At 39.2% G+C, this 26,835-nt stretch overlaps 3 long non-coding RNA genes across 3 annotated transcripts; 1 reads left to right on the top strand and 2 right to left on the bottom strand.

Moving 5' to 3' along the window:
• The first annotated feature begins 2,837 nt into the window (after positions 1-2,837).
• On the top strand, positions 2,838-26,779 carry LOC148699244 (uncharacterized). Its single transcript, XR_015955150.1, has 3 exons — positions 2,838-2,920; positions 3,010-3,080; positions 26,522-26,779. It is a non-coding gene; the product is annotated as an uncharacterized LOC148699244 (long non-coding RNA).
• Positions 10,349-11,370, bottom strand: LOC148699246 (uncharacterized). Its single transcript, XR_015955135.1, has 2 exons — positions 11,336-11,370; positions 10,349-10,548 (listed from the first exon to the last, which is right to left on the bottom strand). It is a non-coding gene; the product is annotated as an uncharacterized LOC148699246 (long non-coding RNA).
• Positions 17,469-18,522, bottom strand: LOC148699245 (uncharacterized). The gene is made up of 2 exons (XR_015955098.1): positions 18,441-18,522; positions 17,469-17,668 (listed from the first exon to the last, which is right to left on the bottom strand). It is a non-coding gene; the product is annotated as an uncharacterized LOC148699245 (long non-coding RNA).
• Positions 26,780-26,835: the final 56 nt, after the last annotated feature.

Raw genomic sequence — 26,835 nt, 5'->3', positions numbered from 1 at the left:
CTTGGGGTATTGTGCGACAATCGAGCTTTAAGACGTAATTGGGCTTGCATGTGCAATTTTGGACCTTAACAACGTTCGTTTGTATTGAAGAAAACAGACGAATACGGTTTTACAAAGAAACATTAAATTTGACCCAACCATCATATTGTTTTGAATTTGAGTGATTTTTGGTAGACATGATCTTTGAGGGAAGATCTTTGAGGGAAGATCTAAAAGATAAATAGTGCGGGTCGTTGAAATACATAACGAAGTGGCCTCATAAACACGTGTGTCCCCGATCATAACCCATATATATTAATGTAGATAAGGAATGGATTGGATATAAAGTTGAAAGGCAAACTCTACAAGCAAGAATAAAGTTTTGCGTATTTGGCCTTTAGTGTCCACTTTGAGTTCATGACCTGTCGATTCAAAGAGAACAACAATGCGTATCAAACTTACTGCTTCGCCATGACATGTTGGCTTTTGGCCGAATTCCATAGTTTACAATGTATTATTAGGTATTTAAGTTTATAAGGACATTGGTATTTTACTATTTGTTTAATTCTTTTCTTATTTGGATTTTTAGATCATCTCAAACCCTTAGGTTAAATCTAAAATTTTTAACCTCGAGTATTCAAATTTTAACTTAGAAACAATTTTTCTCCTCCAACCAAAATTTTAGCCCTCACATTAGTAAAGAATGAATTTAGCATAAATTTTTTCTTAAAGTAACTTTAAAAAAAAAAAAAAAAGTAAAATATGTAGACTATTCTAATTTAATTTTATGAACATTTTAACCGAAAAATATTTAGATTCTTGTAAATGAAAAATCATTAAACCGACACCATGAAACTCGTGGAACACCATGAAAGAATATGAAACACAATTTTTTTGGGGGTGTGCTATCCACACACCCCATTTTACTTCTCACACACCCCTTGATAATTTCAGTCTGTTGATCTTCTTCAATTCATCTGATCCGACGGTCGAAAATTAATGTGAAAAGTAAAATGGAGAGTGTGGATATCACATCCCCTTTTTTTTAATTACTTTAGCCGTTGGACTAAAACTTGGACAGTTAGATCTTTTTTTTTTTTTTTTTAATTGTTGGATTTGATCATATTATATCTTAGCAGTTGGTTTCAATAAATTTATAAATATAAAACTAAAAAAACACACATATATGATGGGTCAACCCTACTAACCCAAGGAACATCCTGGCTTAAATTTGCCCCAGAAATGAGTTTTGGATTAAAATTCATATTTACCCCAAGGATTGGAGTAAGTTGGAGTAAGTTTAGAACCTAAATTTTGAGTTTTAATTTAAGGGATGGAGATTTTAAAGCTTTTAGGAAGAGGCATCATACATAAGATGTTTAGGCGTTATGTTTGTTTTCTATCTTATTTTACTCAAATTTTGAGACTCTCTCATACTTGCTGCGGATTCTAATTTTCTTGTCAAAATTAAGGTTCTCGTTTGATGTCCTTTTGTTTGTCATGCCGCATCAGGTTCATGAAAATGGGAGATGCAGCCTCCAAATTTTGGGTTTGCAAGGGAGGACACCTAAAATGTTATCCGTCAACTTAAGAAAGTTAAAAAATTCAATTTGTGGATTAATTCTACCGTGTAACCAATGATTTATTTCCTTTTTTTCTCTCGCATCACATGACCGATTACCCCAATTCATGGATTAATTCTACCGTGTAACGGGTAATTTGCAACCCTTTTTACCCGTTTGGTCTCTCGGTCCTTGGCAAGTAGGCTGTAGATAGCATGACAATTATTAAAGTTGTTTGGAAGATTATATCCATCACAATGGACATTGGCACTAACTTGATCGTTGGCCTTATATACAAGATGGGAATCTTGTTAGTTACAGCCTAATTATTGTAATTAAGAATTGATTGTGTGAAAACGAATAGTAGTTTGTCCTCCATTTCTGGCCAAACATTGTATTTGTTAAGAGACAAATCAAAGATTCCTTTTCCTTTGAAGGATTGATCACCGTCTTGGATATTATATAGAGACTGAAAAGTGAAATCTGGATTTGATTTAATTGTTTAATGATTCTTTTCTCAGAACTGTCAAAGTTGGGGTTGGCACCATTAACTTGCTCTTCCATTTGCCCACACATAACAAAGACAATCTGGAATCCTGCAAAGCTTTCCAGCCTATGGATGGTTTGTCTCTTAGCAGAAAGCACAACCATGTGTACATTTTAAGGCCTCTAAATTAGTTTAGTTTATGCATGGAAGTATTATTACCAGATGTAGTGAGGTGTTCTGAGTAAACTTGTGTACCCTCGTTATATGAATTGACGCGACAAGAAAATCGAACAATAATAAGTAACATCAGTTGTACCATAAATAAATTTGATAAAGGTTGTCCATGGCTTCGCCTCTTATAATCAAACAACTTAAATTACTAAGCACCTATAAGTTTTTTTTTTTTCTATTTTATCTTGCGTGAATAATGTTGGTGTATAGTTGTCAATTTTTTTAGCGGTGACATTTGTAATTATAGACATTGGTGTATAACATCATTGGAAGGAGATGACAAGGCAAAGCATGTGGGGATGCTCTCACGGAAGCCTACCCCCCTGTTAATGACTTCTTTTCAATCTTACCCACTCCATCCATGTGATTATCAACTTTGCATTAAATTTTTAGAGCTTTGACTGGATTCTCTCCTATTATATATATATATATATATATATATATATATATATATATATATACATATCCAATCAATTGGTATACATATTCATGGGCAGATCTATACGATGGTAATCTATTCCTACTCCATAACATATATATATATATATACCATGTGACTTAAAGCTTTCCATGCAGAAAGCGTTTTGAATCATTGACCAAGTTCTCTTAAACTTTAACCGATCAACCGAGATATATTCATAACCCGGTTGATGACCTGAAGGTGATCTCTCTCTCTCTCTCTCTCTCTCTCTCTCTCTCATACTGTTATATCATGATCTGATTGAAGGTTCTTTGATGATCATCTCCTAGCTCGACGCTCGTTTCTCTTAGAAAGGGCTGGCAGGATCAAGATGTTTCTCTGGATTAATGACATGTATAAGGTAAGTTTATCTCCAATAATCTCTTGAAGTCTGATCCATAGACGTATAATATAATATAAGTTATCTTGATCCCAGTGCTACTAAACTTAAGAGCTTAGAATGTTAGGAGTTTGTTTTCATAGCTATCTTTCTGGAGTTTGTTTTCATAGCTATCTTTCTGGTTTTTTTTTTCACGTTACACTTGTTTGGTGAATTTAGGGCATGTTTTGTAGGCTATTTAGGAAGAGCATAAGCGTCTCTATAAGAAGCATTTACAAAGAATGCTTCTATAACCTAGAAACACTTGTAATTATATTTGCCAAATACTGTTAGAAACGGTATTGATTATTTGAAAGCTTCTCATCCCTTTCATAAAGCACGAGAAAACATGCATTTAGAGCTTCAAGCAAATGCTACATACATGCAGAACATACGATGACAGTAAGTTTAGTACAAACGAAACGACAATAAAGGATAGAAAATTAGTTCCATTCATTCTAACTAACCGGCATAACTTATAGTACTGCTTCTGAATTTGTTCTATTTATTTGTTCTGGCCCCTGGGTTGTGCCTCAATCATAGTAATGGGCCGTAAACACTAAGAACCTGACATTTCCTTGTTGGTTTCAATCTGTCCATGCATACAATTGATTGATTGACTTGGCTACTCTAACATGGAATGATATGGACCATTAAACGGACGGCAGAATAGGTCGGATTAGGGTTAAGAATTTAAGATCCGTCCACGACTCTGCAGGCTGACTAGTCATCCAAGTGGAATTTACAGACATCGTCTATTAGTTGGATGCTAATACATTCGGTGCCTTAGCATTTCTGACCTAGGGTTTAGTTTTCGGTCATGTTACCTAGGGTTTATATGTTTCCTAAATGGGCTATAAATGAACTCTTCAACGAACTTTTCTGCTTTGGTTTTTTATTTTTGAACAAATAATATTATCTACATTAAAGAGGAGAGCAACGGGCTTAGTCTCATAATAAGCTAATAATAATGTGGTTCAAATTCGCCTTTGACAAAAACTGAACCTAAAACTCACTTACAAATAAAAAAGAATACTACTAGATCATAGTACTAAATAATTTTTCTGCTTTGGTCTTTAACTTTGCATAATAAAGTTGAAATTATACCTTAACACGTGGTCTTAAACCTTGGTTTTATTCAAAATAAGAAGGATATGGAACTCATCATTCTAGTCTTCTTGGTTTTGGGATCGTTTCACCTGTTAGGCTATCTCCAATAAGGGGTTGGGGTTTTCGGGATGGGGAGAAACAAAAATAACCCAAAATTTAGGCCCAAAACCACTTCAAGGGGCGTACTTGGGTGGGAAAAATGAGATTTTGGGTTTGTAACATTTGGGATTGGTTCCCCCCAGGTGGATAAGGAAGCAAGTGGGCCGAGGGCCCCAGCTTGCAGCAGAAGACGGGCCATGGCGTCAGCAGGAACAGGGAAGAAAGATCTAGTGTGGGTGAGCACACAGCAAGCACCCTCTCTGTGGCCTAGATGCGCGTGTTATTCAGATATAGGGTGGCGCGTTCTGCTACATTTATTTTTAAATCGACTCAAATTCAATTTAATCAATTTTAATGATAATAAAAAATATCGAACTGTTCACGTTTAAATTCAATGGTCAAAATAATATAATTAATTAACCCACATAAGATCCAACACCAAAAATCTATAAATGCACATCTATTTGTTCATAATCCATAAAAAAAAAATCAATTTTATCAACAATTTAGTTTTGGATTTGAATTTTTTTTTTTACATCAAAATGTTCGTAAAGATAAAACAAGATTGATCATACAAAAACTAATTTCAGAATTACTAGCAAAAATAAAAAATTCATTGAAACACAGAAGTTTAGCAAATTATAATGTGGAAGGGGGCGGGGCGGGGGTGAGAATTATAAGTTTCTAATTGTTGAAGGAAAAAATTATCTAACCTCATACGTATAAGTGAATAGTTAAAAATACAGGACTGATCTGAAATATTAGTCCCTTGCATTAGAGATAGCCTTAAGGGCTGGCATTGGGCGGTGCAGAGTTGAATTATCATCATCATTCATTGGTTTCTGGGCTCAATAAGAAGCTTATAAGATGGAGTTCATTTGAATTTTCCGAGCCTACTATGAACGTATGGTAATATGTGGAGTTGCTCAACCTCTCATAAGAGTTTGTAAGGTTTTTTTTTTTTTTTGATGTTAGATTCTTTTATCTTCATATCCTCACGCTTTTCCATAGGTGATGAATTTTTAAACCATATTTGCGGACAATATAATTGGGTACATTTGGGTGATGTGGAGCACTTATGGTCATTGGGCTTCACATATGAGCTAACTTGTTCTGACAGCATGAAGAATGTTGAAGTTCTACCATAAAACTAATTGATGATAACGGAAGTAGCTTAGCGTCTGGTAAGTCCTTGCAATGTTTATTCTTTCACTGATGTAGATACCCTCACATCCTCACATCTATCTCTCCATTGTTCTTGGTGGCACACTACGTAGTGTAAGAAGCGAGCTTCATCTTGGTAACATAAAAGACGCTGAGAGTAGGCTACTATACGAAGACGGTGGCATAATAAGGCATGAGTCTCGGGGGTTGGGCATTGATCATCCATGGTATGCCAGGGGGGATAAGGCTCTATCCACGATCAAACTTGCTGCTCCTTCCGCTCTATTGTCTAGCCACTTGTTATTCTCTTGCTTTTTTATAACCAATATCCACGTATGGACTGAGATATGAGTACGAATTCATATTCAAAATTCTTAATAACCGATTCACAAAATTTCTGTAGAAAATAAACAGTTCATATAGTGAATCAACTATAGTATTTTGCACCAACCTCTATTGATAACAGATGTCTCCTGCCAATAGTTAAGTTTTTATGTGGTAAAAGGCATATTGGCTTTTCACCGTTGCCGATGACCAAAATTTGGATAGTGCAACTTCAAAAGTAAAAATTAATTCTAGATTGATTTATTCAGATTATCTCACCTAACAACCGAATGAGGTTGAGCTTATTTTTTCTTTTCGTGCACGAGTCATTGAATTGGGTTATCCTATTGCCATAAAAGATGTCATCAACTCTGGTACTAAAGCTCCTTGATCTAAGTATCTACGTATATCTTTTTACCCTTCTCATCTACTATCCTCCATCCCATCCTTGCCTCTAGGAGTTGTATTTGTTCTTTTCCATATCAATAAAGAAACACATGCGTATTTAATACGGAGTAAACCAGTCCTTTGCGCTCTCCCTACTTCTTGTTTCATGATCTAAGTTGTTCAGTCTTTTAAGTCCCTCTTGGAATATCATTCGTGCCAAAAATTAACTAATTAAAAATACTTTAGTCATATATTACGGTCTAGTAGTATTGCTCTTTACTTATAAGTGAGAGGTTTTAGGTTTAATTCTTGCCAAAAGCAAACTCAAACCAAACTATTATGGCTTGCCCATTATAAGATTTAGCCAACTTTTCACCTGAATGAGTTAAAAATATACATTAGCCATACATAAATGGGGATCTAATCATTAAGTCCCTCTTCAAATTCATCTTAGCGTTCATATGAATTTTTGAAAATTAAAAACAATATGTTCAGGTTATATATTTCATGCAGTAAGATGAGTAAATGTTATCGGCACTATATAAAAATTATTTTGCACTCCTCCAAGTGTATTTCATCCTTTTTACATGTTTGGAGCTTATGATGAATTTTTTGGAGTGCTAATAACAACTCTCATAAATATATGTTTAGCTTTAAGCTCTTGTTAGATTTCTTCTTTCACCAAGGTGAGACTCCTGTACTTTCACATCATCACACGCCCCTTCACTTGTGACAATTTTTTTCAAGCCAAACACGTGGACAATATGAATTGGGTGATGTGGAGCATGTGTGGTTGTTGGGCTTCGCACGTGGACCAACATGCTTTGGAGAAAATTTTTATTGTGATCAGAACACAGGTCGTACACCACATGTTTTTATATATAAGTGGTGGGAAATTTTATTTTTTAAGTTATTAACTTTGTAACACACATATCCCACCATTTGTATAGTGACACGTGGTGTACCATCCCGTGTACCGGTCACACTGAAAACTCTCTCCCTGCTTTGATACCATGAAGAAAGGGTTAAAATCAATTGACAATATAAAGAAAAATACAGTCTCTTATAAGCCCATACTAAATTTCTCTTTCACCGATGTGAGACTCTTTTATCTTCAAATCCTCACAAATTCTCCATGGACACTACAAGTCTACAATCATTTGGAAAGTTAAAAGGATTAAAAGTTAGTGAGGAAATTTGGTTACATAAGATACTCATACAAATTTTCTGATATTATCAAGTCCCCAAATTCTATGAGTTTGTCAATTTCAGAGTTATCATCCCTAAAGAATTAACTGTCACTACCCTAGTTTTGAAAACAAAATAAACAAAAACCAGAAACAAACAACGTGCATGAGAACGGTGTAGAATGATTTTAATTGTACTCTTTGAAAAATCCCTACAAAACCTTCTTCACAAAGCAAAAAATAAGCCCACTGCCCAGATATATGGTAGTCGATCAATAATCATCATCACTTTACCCTTCAAAGCCCATTTCAAGTGATACATACTGCATAATCATATGTCATGATGCCCTCCTAGGTATATCTAGCGGCACTTCTTTAATGATGGAGATCAGATGGCGGAATGGATAGAAAATGAAATTGAAAAGGCACAAATTTGGCAAGAAAATGAATCCTTTCCATACTAGACTCCAATGTCCAATTTGGGCCCACAAGCTGCTCTTTTGTAGGAAATGGCGTCACTAGTCCAACTCTTGCCGTAATACAAGGGATTTTTCAGTCGAATTGTATCGTTTCTTTTCCAATTTAAGGCTTCATGTGGGCAAGTTTAGTGGGAATATAATGTTTTACTGGTAATAGTGATTAACCCTGTGAATGGAGTAGAAGTTTTATATCATTTTATAGAGGCAAAGTTGAAGAAGATTTCTTGACTTAGACAATGTGGGATGAAATGCATTTAATGTAGTATTGCTACTTGTCACATTGTAATTGGCCTTCAAATTGGAGAGAAGTCTCCCATTAATTATAGGAGTCTCCACGTTGTGGTCCTCACTTTTTGAGAGGTTATTTTGTGTGCTTCGGTAAGGCTGCTGAAGCAAAGACTTTTTAGAGGGTTCCTAAGACTTCCTAGTTGGCTGATACTCGATGGTTTTAGTGTTGATATAATATGGTACAAACAATATATATTTTAACATATCATGCATATTGTTAGATTGTTAATCAAACTTGCACATTTAGACGTATTTTGCCCACTTAATAGTCATGATTAATAGTTTGATAGCATAACACTATCTTATTTGCATGAAAGAGAAAATTTATGTTATACATATAGCGTTAAGATCTGAAGATACTTTTTTGACACACCTTTTTGTGAAACTTACTTTGTAATGTATTTCAATGATCTAACCATCTATCATTTATATCTTATCTCTAATATCATGTCTATAAAAAAATCACCCAAATTCAAAACCATATGACTGTTGGATTAACTTTAGTGATTATTTGTAGAACTGTATTCATCCTTTTTTTTTCTTTACAAATAGATATCTTAATGATTTTGGATTGGCTAAATATCCAAAATGGTCATTGAGATTTGCATAATCAATAGAAATGGTCCTTAAGATTGTCCACCCTCTATGATTTTGGTCATTCCGTTAAAAGCTCTTTGGGCAATTTTTAAAGCTTCGTAACTCAATCGATTCTTAACCAAATTCGACCCATAATATATCAAAATGAAGATAGGAAAGTGTAGAACAAGATTATACCACTTGGAATCCCAATGGTCGCTGGAGATGGCCGGAAAATAGCCTAAAAGTTGACTGGTTCGTGGGAAAACTGGAAAACTGGAAAACTCGCTGGAAATTAGGTAAATTTTAAACGTTCATAACTTCTTCAATACTCAACGAAATCGAGTGATTTAAAAACGAAAATCATACTTCTCGATGAGATGAAGATAATGGTACTTTCTCGAAGGCTAACTCGCCTTGGTTTGTTCGGAAAATGACTCGAAAGTGGCTAACCATTTTCAAGTTAGCCACTTTTGAGCCTTTTTTGGCCAAAACACGATGATTTAGCCATGGAGAAAGGTACCATTATCTTCGTCTCATCAAGAAGTATGATTTTCATTTTTTTAATCACTCAATTTCGTTGAGTATTGAAGAAGTTATGAACGTTTAAAGTTTACCTAGTTTCCAGCAAGTTTTCCAGTTTTCTAGTTTTCCCACGAACCAGTCACCTTTTAGGCTATTTTCGGCTATTTTTGGCGACCATTGGGCTTCCAAATAGGTATAATCTTGCTCTACACTTTCCTATCTTCATTTTGATATATTATGGGTCGAATTTGGTTAATAATCGATTGAGTTATGAAGCTTTGAAAATTGCCGAAAGAGTTTTTAATGGAAGAACCAAAATCATGGACAGTGAACAATCTCAGGAACCATTTTTATTGATTATACAAATCTCAAGGACCATTTTGGATATTTAGCCTTTTGGATTTGTCTAACTTTTTGTAAAGTTGATCTATGAATGATGTACTAAGATATAGATAATTCAGATCATTAAAATACATTAAGAAGTGTGCCCTACAAAATAAAATATGTATTAAATGCGTGTGCCCATGATCCTAAACCCTATATTCATCCAAACCTCCAGATGGATTAATTCTTCGTATTGTTATATATAGTATGGCAACATATATACCATATCGAGTGCAATAATATTTTCACACATGCACATACATTTTCAATTGAGGCCATTGAGTATATGGAAACCATGGCTGGATAACTATATTTGATCAACAGTGATAATAAATAAGAAAATGTTGGAGATATCATATTTTTGTGTAGTACATTGTGATTGTAGAGCTCTAATAGAAGTTATCCTACTTGTATTATTGGTAGACTTGACAATTTCTTACAAGACCTGTTAACACAACACGAAAATAACGAGTTTCGAGTCAATACAATAACTAATCGGGTTGTTATTAGGTCACCCATTAAAAACTCGTTAATAACGGGTCCTTAATGAGTTTAAGAAAAAATTATTTTGATAATTTAAAGTTAAACTACTAAAAAAACTTACTATAAAATACAAAGAGCCATATTGACACACCCCGACCAAGATCGGAGCGTGCTGGCCGTCACACTAAGGTGACGTAGCCATGTGCACGTGCGGAAGCTAATAAAGTAATAAAGTAAGTACGAATAGTTAAAAACTAAACTAACATACAAAGTACTAAATAAGTGCTAGCGTGTGAGTCACAATTTCAGAGCCAGACAACAGCAGTCCAAAAGAAAAGTTAGCGACAATAGTTCACCCGAAGGTGACCCTACAATGATAGGTGTCTGTCAGAAGTGCCGAACAAGCCCTCTGGGAAACCACCGGAACTGCTACTCAACTAGAACCTGGAGGGGCGCAAAACAAAAGTGTGAGTGGGCAAAAACAAAGCTTTCGAAAACCATTTATAAAATACTTTCTAACCCCTCGCCGTAAAACCTGTATACATCCCAGAAAATAAACATATGTAAGTAAGTGTAGATATGCCAATCATGCTCAAGAATATGCCATGCCAAAATCTCATAACGATATGCAAGTGCCCAGGTATAAACATATCAATATCATGTAATCTGGCAGCCGGAGTCACCTAACGTGACCTGTACGGCTGCATCTAGAGCTCAAATCTCAATCTCAATATCTAAACCTGCCCACGAGTCGGAACCACCTAAAGTGGTCTGTACGACAGGCCTGGGTGTAAACAAGTGCTACGATCACGTGAAGACTGGACGAATAATCGCGAGTCACCTACGAGTCGGAACCACCTAAAGTGGTCTGTATGACAGGACTGTGCACCTACCTTGAATCCAAGGTAAGCATAAAGTGCGGGAGGTGAACATCACGTGAAGGACTGTGCCCTGGCCACGGGCGGGAGCACTAACACCGGGGGTGCAGGTTATGAGCTCTCTAACTATCTCAAACCATTATTGAAACATAAACATGCACAACGCTTACCTGGCACTTACCTGTGCGTCCACAGCACCCAATATGCATATGTATAAATATATGCAACTAATAACGTACCCAACGATGCACGAAAAACGATAATGTAATGCATGGCATAATGAATAAACATTTATTCAAGTTCTGGGAAAATATAGTATATAGGTATATACGGAAAACTAAAAGCCCACTCACTGGTATGTAGAAGGGTCGTAGCCCCCCTGCCTCGCATGTGCACGCTCGTCCTCGGGGTACGTATCACCTATATGCGAAAAAGCTATAAAAACGTTAACTTTAAAGCACATAACCAACTCCTCGTAATAAGTCCTCATACATTGCTCAAATTGGACAAATGAATAAACCAACGTGCTCTACACAACCTCAGGATCACAACTATATTTTTAAAATAATTTTTGGACCCCTCACGCGCCCCCACGCGCCGAAATAGGCACGGACCTACGCGCCCCCCACGCGCGGCCACGTGCCATGCACACTGACGGCGCCAATTGACGCCGTCAGGAATATTTCGTTAGAATTAACCGGATACCGTTAACGGCGTCAGGAATATTCCGCCAGAATTGACGGAATATTCCGTCACCTTCTTCGTTCAATCTCCGGCGACGGAAACTGGGAAAACCTGCAACTTGGGTTTTCTCGCTCATTTTTCCACCATTCTTCACGTTTCTTGCACCAAATTAAAGCCCTAAACTAGTAGAACACAACCATACACGTTTTAAGGTCTAAAACTCACTAGATTATACCTGTGCAAACTCTCCAAAACCGGCCAACTTAGAACAGGACGATCCCGACGTCCAAATTTGTCCAACGAAGCACTCCGGGGCTCCTTGGGACCTCACGAACACAACTACAAGCTTCAAAAGTCCAAAAACACGCTAGAATAAGTTTGCATGAATAGTAACTAAAACGGACCTCGTCGAATCGACGTGAAAACGGTTACAACCTTACCTGAAAATGGTACCACTGGACTCCTCTCAACCTCACGATCACTACAGTACCCTTGGTTTCCTCGATCTACTAGGATTTGGTGGGTTTGGCGTGTGTCCGTACGTTTTCAAAATGAAGAAGAAGGAATGGGGTTCTCGGGGGAAAGAAAGAGAGAGAGAGAGAGACAGTGAGAGTGAGATAGTGTGTGTGTGTGTGGCCCTAAGCTTGCCAACACCACACAAAACAACCAAAAACATAACGAAAACAAACTAGGGGTAAAATTGTAATTTCACACGTGCGTTCCAATAATCCCGGGACGGGATGTCACAACCTTCCCACCTTAATAGAATTTCGTCCCGAAATTCAAAACAACAAGCAGCAACCCCTAGTGGCCAAAGAACAAACGAGGATACAAATCCCTCATCCGGTCTTCTGTCTCCCATGTAGCTACCTCAACTGAATGGTTCATCCACAAAACCTTCACTAAGTTCACCGTCTTGTTCCTCAGAACCTTCTCTTTCCAATCGATGATCGTCACCGGTTCCTCGTCATACGTCAAATCTGGATTAATCTCTAACGGTTGAGGAGGTATCACATGAGATGGATCAGCAACATAGTGTCGGAGCATAGACACGTGAAAAACATTATGCACTCTAGCCAACTCCGGAGGTAACTCCAACCTGTAAGCTACCTCACCAACTCGTTCTGTGACCATGTATGGTCCGATGTACCTGGGGCTCAACTTCCCCTTCTTTCCGAATCGCACAACACCTCTCCACGGTGAAAGCTTCAAAAATACCCAATCTCCAACCTCATACACTCTGTCCGTAGCATGCCGATCCGCTAGACTCTTTTGCCTGTCTTGAGCTGCTTTCAGGTTTGACTTAATTACCTGAACATTCTGAGTAGTCTCCTCGACAATCTCCGGACCCACTAAAACTCTTTCTCCAACCTCTGACCAACACAACAGTGTACGACAAGCTCTGCCATACAAGGCCTCAAATGGCGCCATGCCAATGCTCGAATGAAAACTGTTGTTGTAGGCAAATTCCATCAAATCCAACCGCTGGTGCCAAGCGTCACCAAACTGCAACACCGAAGCTCGCAGCATATCCTCCAAAGTCTGAATAGTTCTCTCTGACTGTCCGTCTGTCTGTGGATGATATGCCGTACTGTAAAGTAATCTCGTGCCCAAAGCTTCCTGGAAAGCCACCCAAAACTTCGATGTAAATCGTGGATCTCGATCCGAAACAATACTCATCGGGACACCGTGGTACTTCACAACCTTCGAGATAAACAACTCCGCTAACCGGCTCAAAGAATACTTCTCTCTCACTGGAATAAAATGTGCCGATTTAGTGAGCCGATCGACGATCACCCAAATGCCGTCAAAGCCATTATGTGTACGCGGGAGCTTGTACACAAAATCCATAGTGATATTTTCCCATTTCCACTCTGGAACGGGAAGCGGCTGCAACAACCCAAATGGCTTCTTTCTTTCTGCTTTAACTTGCTGACAAACAGCACATCTGCTCACATACTCGGCTATCTCCCTCTTCATACCCGGCCAATAATAAAATGGTCGAATGGTATGATACATTTTGGTAGCTCCTGGATGCATGGCGTAAGCCGAGATATGTGCTTCATCAAGAATTTCTTTCTTCAACTCCACACTATTAGGCACGAACATTCTACCCTCTAGCATCAACATGCCATCCGAATCACGAACTCTGAGGTCTCGCCTCCTTCCTTGCTCTCGAGCTTGAATAAATTCTTGAGTCTCCTGATCGGCTACCTGCACTTCAAGCACCCGATCAATAAGAATTGGCCTAACTTGGAAATTAGCAAGTAGCGCCACTTCTCGATCTTCGGCTTCTAGCCTTACTCCCGTAGCACGCAAGTCCACCAAAAGAGGAACATGACTCGCATACAACGCATTGATACGACCATGAGACTTCCTGCTAAGTGCATCAGCCACTACGTTCGCACGACCAGGATGATAATCAATCGTGCAATCGTAATCGCTGAGCAACTCCAACCACCTCCGCTGACGAAGATTAAGCTCCCTCTGAGTAAAAATATATTGGAGGCTCTTGTGATCTGTAAAGATCCTGCACTTCTCTCCGTAAAGATAGTGTCTCCACAACTTCAACGCAAAAATGATAGCAGCCAACTCCAAATCATGTGTAGGGTAATTCAACTCATGAGATTTCAACTGCCGCGAAGCATAAGTAATCACCCTACCATGCTGCATCAATACACATCCCAGACCATTCAAGGAAGCATCGCTATAAACCTCGAAATCACCACTATCGTCTGGGAGTGCCAAAACAGGTGCATGAGTGAGACAATGCTTCAACTGCTGGAAACTCTGCTCACACCTATCATCCCACTCAAATTTAACATCCTTCCTCGTTAATCTCGTCAGTGGCAAGGCAATCACCGAAAAATCCTTAACGAATCTCCGATAATACCCTGCCAAACTAAGGAAACTTCTCACCTCGGTGACGGTTCGTGGTTGCTCCCAACTCTCCACAGCTGCCACCTTCTGAGGGTCAACCAGAATACCCTGAGCAGAAATGATGTGTCCCAAGAAAGCGACTTGATCTAACCAGAACTGGCACTTGCTAAACTTAGCATATAGCTGTTGTTCCCTCAACCTCTTCAACACCAAAGTAAGATGTCGAACATGCTCGGCTTTCGACTTAGAATACACCAGAATATCGTCAATGAAGACAATAACAAATCTATCCAGATAAGGCTGAAACACCCGGTTCATTAAATCCATAAAGGCGGCTGGTGCATTCGTCAACCCAAATGGCATAACTAGAAACTCGTAATGACCGTAACGAGTCCTGAACGCCGTCTTAGGGACATCATCCCTACTAATCTTCAACTGATAGTAACCAGACCTCAGGTCAATCTTAGAGAACACACAAGCACCTCTCAGCTGATCGAACAAATCATCGATACGAGGCAATGGATAACGGTTTTTAATCGTCACCCGATTCAGTTGCCTGTATTCGATGCACAGCCTCAAAGTTCCATCCTTCTTCCTCACAAACAACACTGGAGCGCCCCAAGGCGAAGTACTAGGCTGGATAAATCCCTTATCCACTAACTCCTGCAGCTGAACTTTCAATTCCCTTAACTCCGCGGGAGCCATACGATAAGGAGTTAAAGAAATAGGATTAGTACCTGGAATCAACTCAATAGTGAACTCCACATCTCGATCTGGGGGTAAACCAGGTAAATCCTCGGGAAAAACATCAGGGAAGTGTCTGACCACTCTCACATCCTCCACTCTGCTAGGAACAGCCTCATCTAACACCACATGAGCTAGGTACCCCTGACAACCTTTAGACAACAACTTTTTCGCTAGCAGAGCCGAAATAATGCCATATCTCACCCCACTCTGCTCACCAACAAAAGTAACCACAGTTAGTCCAGGTCGGTGAAACGTAACTACTTTCCCGTAACAGTCAATGTTGGCACGATAGAAATGTAACCAATCCGTGCCCAGAATCACATCAAAGTCCACAATATCTAACGGGATAAGATCGGCTGACAAAGCAACACCCTCTACGATCACTGGACATCCTGGGTACACACAATCTACAACGCAACTCTCTCCTCTAGGCATAACAAACTCTAAATCATACCCTAGAGGTGTCGGGCGAGGTTGCGTCACTTGAGCAAATGTATGAGAAATTACGGAATGTGTAGCTCCACAATCAATTAAGACTCTAGCAAAACAACCAAGAATGTTCAACGTACCCATAATCAAGTCTGGGTTGTTCTGAGCGTCCTGCAGAGAAATATTGTGAAGACGCCCCTGTCCCTACTGACGCCCGCCGCGGCCTTTGCTCGCCTGAACGCCGCGTCCCTGAGCACCACGCCCCTGACTGGGCTGACCCGACTGTCTCGAAGACCCTGCACTGCTAGTGGCAATCTCCCCCTGCTGATACTGTCCTCCCTGATACCACTGAGAACCACCCGCTGGAGCTGGAGGATACGGCATATAGCCGCCCGAATACTGAGGATAGCCACCCTGGGAATAAGGATCCTGGGGATACTGATACTGCCCCGGAGCATAAGGGACAGCATCACCTTGATAGTGGTATGCACCACCTCGACCCGTCTGGCCGTAGCTACTAGGACCCTGGATCTGCTGGAGTGGTGCAGGTGGTGGCATAAAGGTCTGCTGTGGTTTCTGCTGCTGCTGACCCTGGGGACAATTCGCCGCTCTATGTCCCACCTGTCCACATGTGAAGCAACCGTTGCTACCACGTCTACACTCACCGAAATGCCGGTTGTTACACCTGCGGCAAATAGGGGCTCTGCCTCGACCACCATCGCCCTGCCTCTGGCCTCTAGCGCCACCAGAAAATCTACCTCCACGACCCTGTCCAGTGGCACTGAAGCCGCCACTTGAAGAACTCGAGCTAGCACCACCCCTCTTGAAGTTCTGAGTTTGACGAGGCCCGAGCGATGCGTGACCTTTGCCTTTGTCATCTTTCTTCTGGTTGCTGTCCTTCTCTTCATCAGTGTCGCTCGACATATTCTCAGAGTCCTCGATCCTCAACAGTATCTCATAGAAGTCCCGGTAAGTCTCGCAGTGGACAGTGGTCGCCATAGAACGCCACTTCTTCCTGGTGCCCAAACGGAAAAGACGCAGCATCTCCGCCGGATTACCAGCGACATCAGGATGGTAACGAGACAAGTCCGTAAACTTACGGTAGTACTCATTCGCTGACATCTTCCGCTGTTTTAGCTCGGTAAACTCCTGCTTCTTACGGTCAATGTACTCAGGGGGCACATACCTTCTCTTGAACAAATCCGTAAAAACATTCCAATCAGTCCTCTGATCTGGAGTCAACCTACGAAGCTCCTGCTCCCACCAAGCTGCCGACTCCGTATCCAGAAACCATGAGGTCGTCTCGACCCACCTCTCCATAGGCAAGTTCCCCAGATTATGCAGCACACGGAAAGTCTTCTCTATGTGTTCTAGCCAGCGCTCTGCGCCCTCGTGCCCCTCACTACCCTTAAATTAATCCAACTTCAGATTGTACATAGTCTCCAGAGGAGTCCTCTGGGGAAGGCGCAACACAGACTGAAGGGCTGTAGCAAAAACTTCCCCCAACTGAGCAACATCGGGGAAGTTAGACTCAGAAGTACGACGGGGTTCCCGACGAGGCGGCATAATTCTGACAGAAGACACCAAAACCATTAGAATACTCACAAGGACACAGGACTGCCAAACCTAGGCTCTGATACCAAACTGACACACTCCGACCGAGATTGGAGCGTGCTGGCCGTCACACTAAGGTGACGTAGCCATGTGCACGTGCGGAAGCTAATAAAGTAATAACGTAAGTACGAATAGTTAAAAACTAAACTAACATACAAAGTACTAAATAAGTGCTAGCGTGTGAGTCACAATTTCAGAGCCAGACAACAGCAGTCCAAAAGAAAAGTTAGCGACAATAGTTCACCCGAAGGTGACCCTACAATGATAGGTGTCTGTCAGAAGTGCCGAACAAGCCCTCTGGGAAACCACCGGAACTGCTACTCAACTAGAACCTGGAGGGGCGCAAAACAAAAGTGTGAGTGGGCAAAAACAAAGCTTTCGAAAACCATTTATAAAATACTTTCTAACCCCTCGCCGTAAAACCTGTATACATCCCAGAAAATAAACATATGTAAGTAAGTGTAGATATGCCAATCATGCTCAAGAATATGCCATGCCAAAATCTCATAACGATATGCAAGTGCCCAGGTATAAACATATCAATATCATGTAATCTGGCAGCCGGAGTCACCTAAACCTGCCCACGAGTCAATCTCAATCTCAATATCTAAACCTGCCCACGAGTCGGAACCACCTAAAGTGGTCTGTACGACAGGCCTGGGTGTAAACAAGTGCTACGATCACGTGAAGACTGGGCGAATAATCGCGGGTCACCTACGAGTCGGAACCACCTAAAGTGGTATGTATGACAGGACTGTGCACCTACCTTGAATCCAAGGTAAGCATAAGGTGCGGGAGGTGAACATCACGTGAAGGACTGTGCCCTGGCCACGGGCGGGAGCACTAACACCGGGGGTGCAGGTTATGAGCTCTCTAACTATCTCAAACCATTACTGAAACATAAACATGCACAACGCTTACCTGGCACTTACCTGTGCGTCCACAGCACCCAATATGCATATGTATAAATATATGCAACTAATAACGTACCCAACGATGCACGAAAAACGATAATGTAATGCATGGCATAATGAATAAACATTTATTCAAGTTCTGGGAAAATATAGTATATAGGTATATACGGAAAACTAAAAGCCCACTCACTGGTATGTAGAAGGGTCGTAGCCCCCCTGCCTCGCGTGTGCACGCTCGTCCTCGGGGTACGTGTCACCTATATGCGAAAAAGCTATAAAAACGTTAACTTTAAAGCACATAACCAACTCCTCGTAATAAGTCCTCATACATTGCTCAAATTGGATAAATGAATAAACCAACGTGCTCTACACAACCTCAGGATCACAACTATATTTTTAAAATAATTTTTGGACCCCTCACGCGCCCCCACGCGCCGAAATAGGCACGGACCTACGCGCCCCCCACGCGCGGCCACGTGCCATGCACACTGACGGCGTCAATTGACGCCGTTAGGAATATTCCGTTAGAATTAACCGGATACCGTTAACGGCGTCAGGAATATTCCGTCAGAATTGACGGAATATTCCGTCACCTTCTTCGTTCAATCTCCAAACCTGCAACTTGGGTTTTCTCGCTCATTTTTCCACCATTCTTCACGTTTCTTGCACCAAATTAAAGCCCTAAACTAGTAGAACACAACCATACACGTTTTAAGGTCTAAAACTCACTAGATTATACCTGTGCAAACTCTCCAAAACCGGCCAACTTAGAACAGGACGATCCCGACGTCCAAATTTGTCCAACGAAGCACTCCGGGGCTCCTTGGGACCTCACGAACACAACTACAAGCTTCAAAAGTCCAAAAACACGCTAGAATAAGTTTGCATGAATAGTAACTAAAACGGACCTCGTCGAATCGACGTGAAAACGGCTACAACCTTACCTGAAAATGGTACCACTAGACTCCTCTCAACCTCACGATCACTACAGTACCCTTGGTTTCCTCGATCTACTAGGATTTGGTGGGTTTGGCGTGTGTCCGTACGTTTTCAAAATGAAGAAGAAGGAATGGGGTTCTCGGGGGAAAGAAAGAGAGAGAGAGAGAGACAGTGAGAGTGAGATAGTGTGTGTGTGTGTGGCCCTAAGCTTGCCAACACCACACAAAACAACCAAAAACATAACGAAAACAAACTAGGGGTAAAATTGTAATTTCACACGTGCGTTCCAATAATCTCGGGACGGGATGTCACATATGGTATATTAAATATGTATTATGGTATTGAAACTGCGAATTAAGTCCCTAAAATATCACCTGAGTGAAAATTAGGTTCCTAAACTATATTTTCAGAAAAATTAGTCTTTGAATTATAAAAACCTGCCAATTACATCGTTAATATTATATTTGAATCTACTATATTCAAATTTTCCTCAATTTATGTCATGTTACTTGCATGTGATACACATTGAAAGGTAGATTGATAATTTTTCATAAAGAAATAGTGTATGGAGTTAACTTTGGAGGGTAAATTAGATGTTAGATTTGCAACCTATATGAAATGTTAAGGGTTTATAGGTCAGAAAATGACGGTATTACACTCTAAAGTGTGTCAAGTAACTTAAGTTGACAAAAAATTGAATAAAATAGCTTTGAATATAATAGTAGGGATGAAATTAACAATTTTTATTGAATTTAGGGACTTATTTTACCCAAAAACATTATTCAGGGACCTAATTTTCACTGATGTGATAATTCAAGGACTAAATCGGCACTATTATTTTTTTTAAGTTTTATTTTTATTATGAGAGTGTTTTATTATTATTACTGGGGTAATTTTACTTGATTTGTTATCCAAAATTCAAATCAACTAGATAATATATGTGACATCCCACATCGTCCAGGGGAGTGATCCTTAAATGTATATTCCCATCTCTACCTAGCACGAGGCCTTTTGGGAGCTCACTGGCTTCGGGTTCCATCGGAACTCCGAAGTTAAGCGAGTAGCGCGCGAGAGCACTCCCAGGATGGGTGACCCACTGGGAAGTTGCTTGTGAGTTCCTAAAAACAAAACCGTGAGGGAATGGTAAGCCCAAAGCGGACAATATCGTGCTATGGTGGTGGAGCGGGCCCGGGAAGTGATTCGCCCCGGGCCGGGATGTGACAATTTGGTATCATAGCCTAACCCTGGCCGTGGTGTGCCGACGAGGACGTCGGGCCCCTAAAGGGGGTGGATTGTGACATCCCACATCGTCCAGGGGAGTGATCCTTAAATGTATATTCCCATCCCTACCTAGCACGAGGCCTTTTGGGAGCTCACTGGCTTCGGGTTCCATCGGAACTCTGAAGTTAAGCGAGTAGCGCGCGAAAGCACTCCTAGGATGGGTGACCCACTGGGAAGTTGCTCGTGAGTTCCCAAAAACAAAACCGTGAGAGAATGGTAAGCCCAAAGCAGACAATATCGTGCTACGGTGGTGGAGCGGGCCCGGGAAGTGATTCCGTCCCGGGCCGGGATGTGACAATATCAGTATAGGCAAAAAGACAGACTTTCAACTTTAGAGTCAATGACCTAACAAAGTTCTCTCATACAGTTACTCATAAATGTTTTATCCTCTTAAAAGTGAGATTAAAACATTATAAAACACATTAAAAAAATATATAATCACTCGTAATGATAAGTTTTACAACTTTCGTGAAGGGAACAACTTCGAAATTTGACACCAAAATCCATAAACTTTAGATTTATATTTGACCATCGATTGTCGATTATGCTTTTTTCTCTCACCGAATTTCCTTTTTCAGATTTTCTTTTTTGAAGACATGATCTTTTAGCGGATATAGACGGTTCAAATCGTTGATATCACGTTTCGATATTAATGGTTATAGTGGCGAATTTCGAAGTTGAGCCCTTCACGAAAGTTTTAAAGCTTGTCATTACGAGCGTTTATATATATATATATATATATATATATATATATATCAATATAAATATACCCATATATGTATTTTATATTTTTCACACTTATACATTAATTAATATTTATGTGATACTTGAAAGACAAATGTGTTTTTATGTTTTCAAGTAATATTTATATGACAACGTGATATGCATATACTAATTTAGTATTATGTTTTTCAATTGATTATTTATTGATTTAAAATATATTTTCTTTAAGGGGTAATGGGTCGGGTCATATTACCCGTTAATATTAATGGGTCGAGTTCGGTTTGGTTCATATTACTCGTTCATTTTAACTGTGTTACATGACATGACACATTAAGATATGGGGTATGTCACGAAAACGACACGAATATGGAAACACAACACAAATGACAAGTCTTATTATTGGTTAATTGATGCGAACTAAATAAGCACACAAATTAAAACCCTCTTGTGACAATTGTAGTATATGTATAAGTAGGGATCGTTCTAAACCGGGGATTAGGAGGGATTACTAAATCACTTGGAAACTGACTCAACAACTTAAAACAAAGGTTAAAACACTAAACTAGACTCAAAGAATGCAAAACTAAACACTTAAAACACTAAAACAAATCAAAAGACTCAAAACAGCACCAAAACACTCAAAACTGCCTTAAAAACACTTTCTGGGCAGTTTTGAGCACTTTGACTACTTTGGACGAATTTGGGAAATAAATTGATTCAAAACACTTAGAAACACAAACTAAGACACTTTCTAACTAAATTGGACACTAAAGTAAAGGGGGATTGAGTTTTTGACGAAATTAAATAAAATGCACAGATTGTAATTAAGGGCAGATTGTAAAGATGAATTTGATGAAAATATGGATGAAATGCTAGCTAGAAGGTTCTTCTCCACACATGTCACACTTGCATACAAGATGATTTTCAGTTGGTCTTTCGATGAATTATGAAACTCAACACCCTGAGTTAATTAGGTCCGCTTAAATTAACCTTCAGATTTCCCTAGAATCATTGAATTGGATGAATATGCATCGCAAACAAATTATTCCTAACAAGTTCTCTATATGAACAGCATGATAAAGATACAAGTTAGAATCATTACGTTCTTTGGAAATCATAAGTGTTGACGAGGCATTCGTTACTATGATGAGCATGAAACTAGTGCCAAGAATTCATTTAACGCGATTTTTTATAAGCAACCTCCACTATTTGTGAATATAAGTTCATAACTATTAGGTGAAATTCACTTATATTCTAGCGTCATATTCATGCATGAAAATTAAGCGTGCACTCTCAATAAACATACACAAATAAGTTATCAATCAAGCAGTTAAACAAATTGAATCCACAATTCATGAAATTCCAACCAAAGGTAATCAATTCATATTGCAAGCATAAACATGGTTTCGAATCACCCCCTAGCTAACTAGGGATTTAGCCTCTCATGTTTACAGAAAGAGAAATAAAATTGAATTTAAACATAAAGATTAAAAGATTGATTACACCTAGAATGCCCAACGAATCCACTTGAATTTCTGCGCGTCTAAGTCCCTCTTTCTTCTTCTCCTTGCTGCGGCAGAGAGGTTTTATGGTGTTTTTGGATGATTTTCTGGTTTAGGGATGGGGTTATGGTGATATGGTGGTGCGGCAAGGTGGTGGAGTGATGGAGGAAGGTTTGTATGGTGGCTGAATGGGTGGGGATGGCTGCGGATTAGAGAGGAGAGTGAATGGTGGCTGCGGCTTAGGGGGAAATTAGGGCGAATGATGAATGGGAGCTACGGCTTAGGGGGAAAATAGGGTTATGGTGGCTGAATGATGTGTAGAATGAAAAGTTGAATCAATGAGAGAAGAGAGTTAGGGTTTTAGAATAAAGGGTATGGCTCAGATTAGAAGGCTTAGGGTTTTTGGATGGGAATTGCGGCTGAGATGAGTTTGTGGCTGAAAACTAAAAAGAATGGATCAAAGAAGAGAATATAGGGTGCGGCTAGGTTGTAAAATGTGTAGGGTTTCAGAAAATAAACCCTAGCTTATTAAAATTAAATCAAAGGCTTTTAAAATTAGGAAATAAAATCAGAATTTAAAAGGGATGGCTGCAAGGTGCGGCTAGGGTTTAGGTTAGGAGAGGGAAATAGGTTTAATTCAGAAATAAAAGGACAAGGTGCGGCTAGGGTTTAGAAGCATGTGTTTTAAGTGCAAACCTAGGACAAAATTGCCCTCCCTTGCACGGCAAGGGAAGGGGAGAAGATAAAAGGGCACGGCAAGGGTGTTTAAGGGGCCTAGGGCCTTCGTTTTGTGTCCTAAAGTGCCTACAAGGCCTTCAAAGTGGCTAGAAAATACGAACGTTTAAGATTAGGAAAGGTTACCAAAACAGGAAACCTAGGGTTAACTTTCCTACTTCAAGTAGGAATCCTTGTTTGAGTAGGAATCCTCGTTTTGGTAGGAATTCATCGTTGGAGTAGGAATTCATCGTTTCTTCAAGTCTTCAACTCATTCATTCCTCTTTTGCTCCATAAAGCTCCAATTTGCATCTTCTTGCACACTTTGGCCTTATAATCTGAAAATACACAAAAGTGACTTTAAACCCTAAAATAACTAAGGAAACACAACATAAATGCACGAGAACAAGCTAATTAAGTTACATGAATATGCTCCTATCATTAATCTTACTTCTATTGAAGAAGTGGTACAATGTGGACAGGAATATGTCTCGTACCAGTACTTGATAATATGGAAACATATATCGTTCATGTTTATTTAGTAAATATGTATATAATATATATTCCATAATGTTAGGCATAATGGTTGAGAAAATTGGATGCCTTGGTACGTAGTATGTTAGTAAGGATTGATAAAGAAGGCTTGAGCAATGGTTGATCGATAGTGATTATAAATTTGAATGCACGATTTGGAGTCCTAGTCTGAGACTAGCTATCAGTTAGGAAGAAACTATATTCTATGTTGAGTCTCTTATTAAATAATGCAAGCATCTTATAATTAAAAAGGTGATATACCCTCTCTCCGTGCTTGAGTCAAAACCAATAGGGTTCAAAGGTATACGAGAACAATAATGAAGTAAATTAAGAAATGCTTTCGATGGACACGTAAACTTTCATTCAAACGGTAAAGATATATGATGAAATTAGCATAGATTTCTGTGACCCCACAACTTTTTTGCTTTGTATTAGGGTTGTTGGGGTATGAATGGTTGAAAAGAGTGAAGTTGTTGTTCGATGAATGCTCAATTACCATTCACGTGTACGGGACGTAATGGAGGTTGCTCTCATATATAAACCAATCTCGGTTGCTTCTCTGCTGCAGTCTCTATTTGTTAATTCAAGCGCTTAACAAAACATATTCAAACTGTCATTGTCGCTAGTAGAGAGAGAGAGAGAGAGAGAGAGAGATCAAAACCCCACCTAGGTCAGGTGGCCAATGTCAGTTTGTTTTGAAAAAGATTTCATACACCATAGGAAGGAGATCAACCACAACTAATACAATTAGATGACGTTATATATTTAAATATACTGAAATCCTACTAATAATGGTAAGTGTTCGATAAAGCTGTGCGCAGCGGAAGCGGCTACGGTTTCCGGAGCCGATGGTTGTCGAAGAAATAAAATCAGATTTGAGTCTATCTGAAACAGCTGAGTTGAGTCGTCTTGCAGTCAAGTTTTTTTCCTGTCTTAATTCACCATTGACATGAACAAATAAAATTAATAGAACCAAATGCATGCATGATACGTTCTTGAAAAAGAAGTACGTAATTTGTAATTTCAGCAGTTTGCCTCTGTTTATTTGTTTATTATTCTAATTAAGTACGTAATTATTATATGTACTGTCACTATAATATTGCAAGATGTGTTCAACAGATCTGCTTCATAATCTAATTTTCATTGGTTTTAAAAAAACCTATATAACTATACTATATATGGGCGAAAGGGAAAGGAAATGCATATGAAAACTAACCAATTGTTTCAAGTAGGTCAATTGCTCTTCTTTTCTGGATCTTTCGAAAAATCAAACAAACAATCGTCAATGTTTCATAATAATATCTTGCATGCGACTTGAAATTACCATTAATGCTTGTGATTTTTAAATGGGAGGTGTTTTCTGATTATGTTGTGTGGTCCTTGGAGAAGGAGTAGTGATGAAGAGACAGATGGAACATAATATACGTGGCCTGAGAGAGGGCATAGAAAGTCCGAGTTTAGATGTATCGGGTAGAAACTTGAGGGAGCAAGCAATTCAATTGTTTAGCTGACATTACAGCTATATGATCTTTTCTAATGAAAATTACTCCCAGTAGTCTGTTTTAGTGACATCATTAGAGACCTATGTATACATTAATATTTATTAAATTAATTGACTAAACCAGCTGCCTCGTTTCTAATTACTTTCTTTTGATGTGAGATATATGATGGTCCACCCGACAAGGAACCTTAGTTGAACTCAAGAAGCAATCGTTTTATTGTATGTGTAAAAAATCGCATTAATTCATTGCTAGCGAGGTATCCTGTTCAATATATTGCTTGGTCTTATAAGGTTAATTAATATATAGGGTTATTAATTTTCTCTCTAAATTCATCTTTGAGAACACGTTAAGAGTTAAACTTGTACGGACAGCAAAATGAGGTCAGAGGGGAAGAAAAACGAAGGAAATGAATGGCACTCTCTCACTTCTCGCGCGTCCTGTTGCTTTGACCTATGTACGTGCTCATGGTATATATGTATGCATGTACATATATGTATACTGTAAGTTAGGTTTAACATAGCTCGATCGCTTTACTAATAAGACAATATAATATAATATCCTTTTGCCATCGAAAAATACTTCAAAGGTATGAATTGCCATCGATTCCCAGATACATTCATTTACATATACATATATACATGCGGGTACATAATTCGGAACATTTTATTTTTCTCCTGACAAAGAATTTGATAGATCTATAGGCACATGCATGAAGTGTAATGAGAAGATATTTATAGAACTTATTGCCCGTTCTCAAGTGTAGTTTTTGATAAAATAGGATAAATGCCGGCCATCTTATTATGTATATTGTAGTGGGTTGGTTATGTTTTCTTCTTTTAGAAATTCTATATGCATATTATGATCAGTAGCGCTTGGATAAGTTAAATCATTTAATGGACACAGGACATTCCAACTGAGTTCCTCTCCGAAATTCAACTAAAAATCGTCGGCTCCTATTGAAATTACTTGTAGATTGCAATTCTATTGAGGCTGGCAGAGAATCATAATCTTCTCATGCATGCATGTTTCTCCGTGTTGGGTGAAAATTAAATGAAATCTCTTTGTTTTCTTAACAGGACAAAGGATAAACGGACGAAGGCATTAAGAAATGCCCGTTGACGCATTCTCGAGGTTAATTGTAAAAGAAGGATGTCTTTGGCGTTTCAAAGTGGTGGAATTTAGGGCACTTGCCGCACCAACTTCTTGGCTAACCAACTCAATGGTCAAATGGGTCCCTATCTTTGTGTAAGTACTGAAAACAAAGATGATTTTTACAGCATATGTAGATATTACTAATATGACTTTACATCAAGAGATCGCTTTATGATTGTTCATCCGTGTCTAGGGTTAGGGAAAATATGCTTCATTGCTTCATGGTTGCGTCCTTGTT

Source organism: Pyrus communis, chromosome 1 (assembly GCF_041283825.1).
Source record: "Pyrus communis isolate YQ-2024b chromosome 1, ASM4128382v1, whole genome shotgun sequence".
Classification (NCBI taxonomy): domain Eukaryota; kingdom Viridiplantae; phylum Streptophyta; class Magnoliopsida; order Rosales; family Rosaceae; genus Pyrus; species Pyrus communis.
This window is presented reverse-complemented; position numbering and strand designations above follow the sequence as displayed.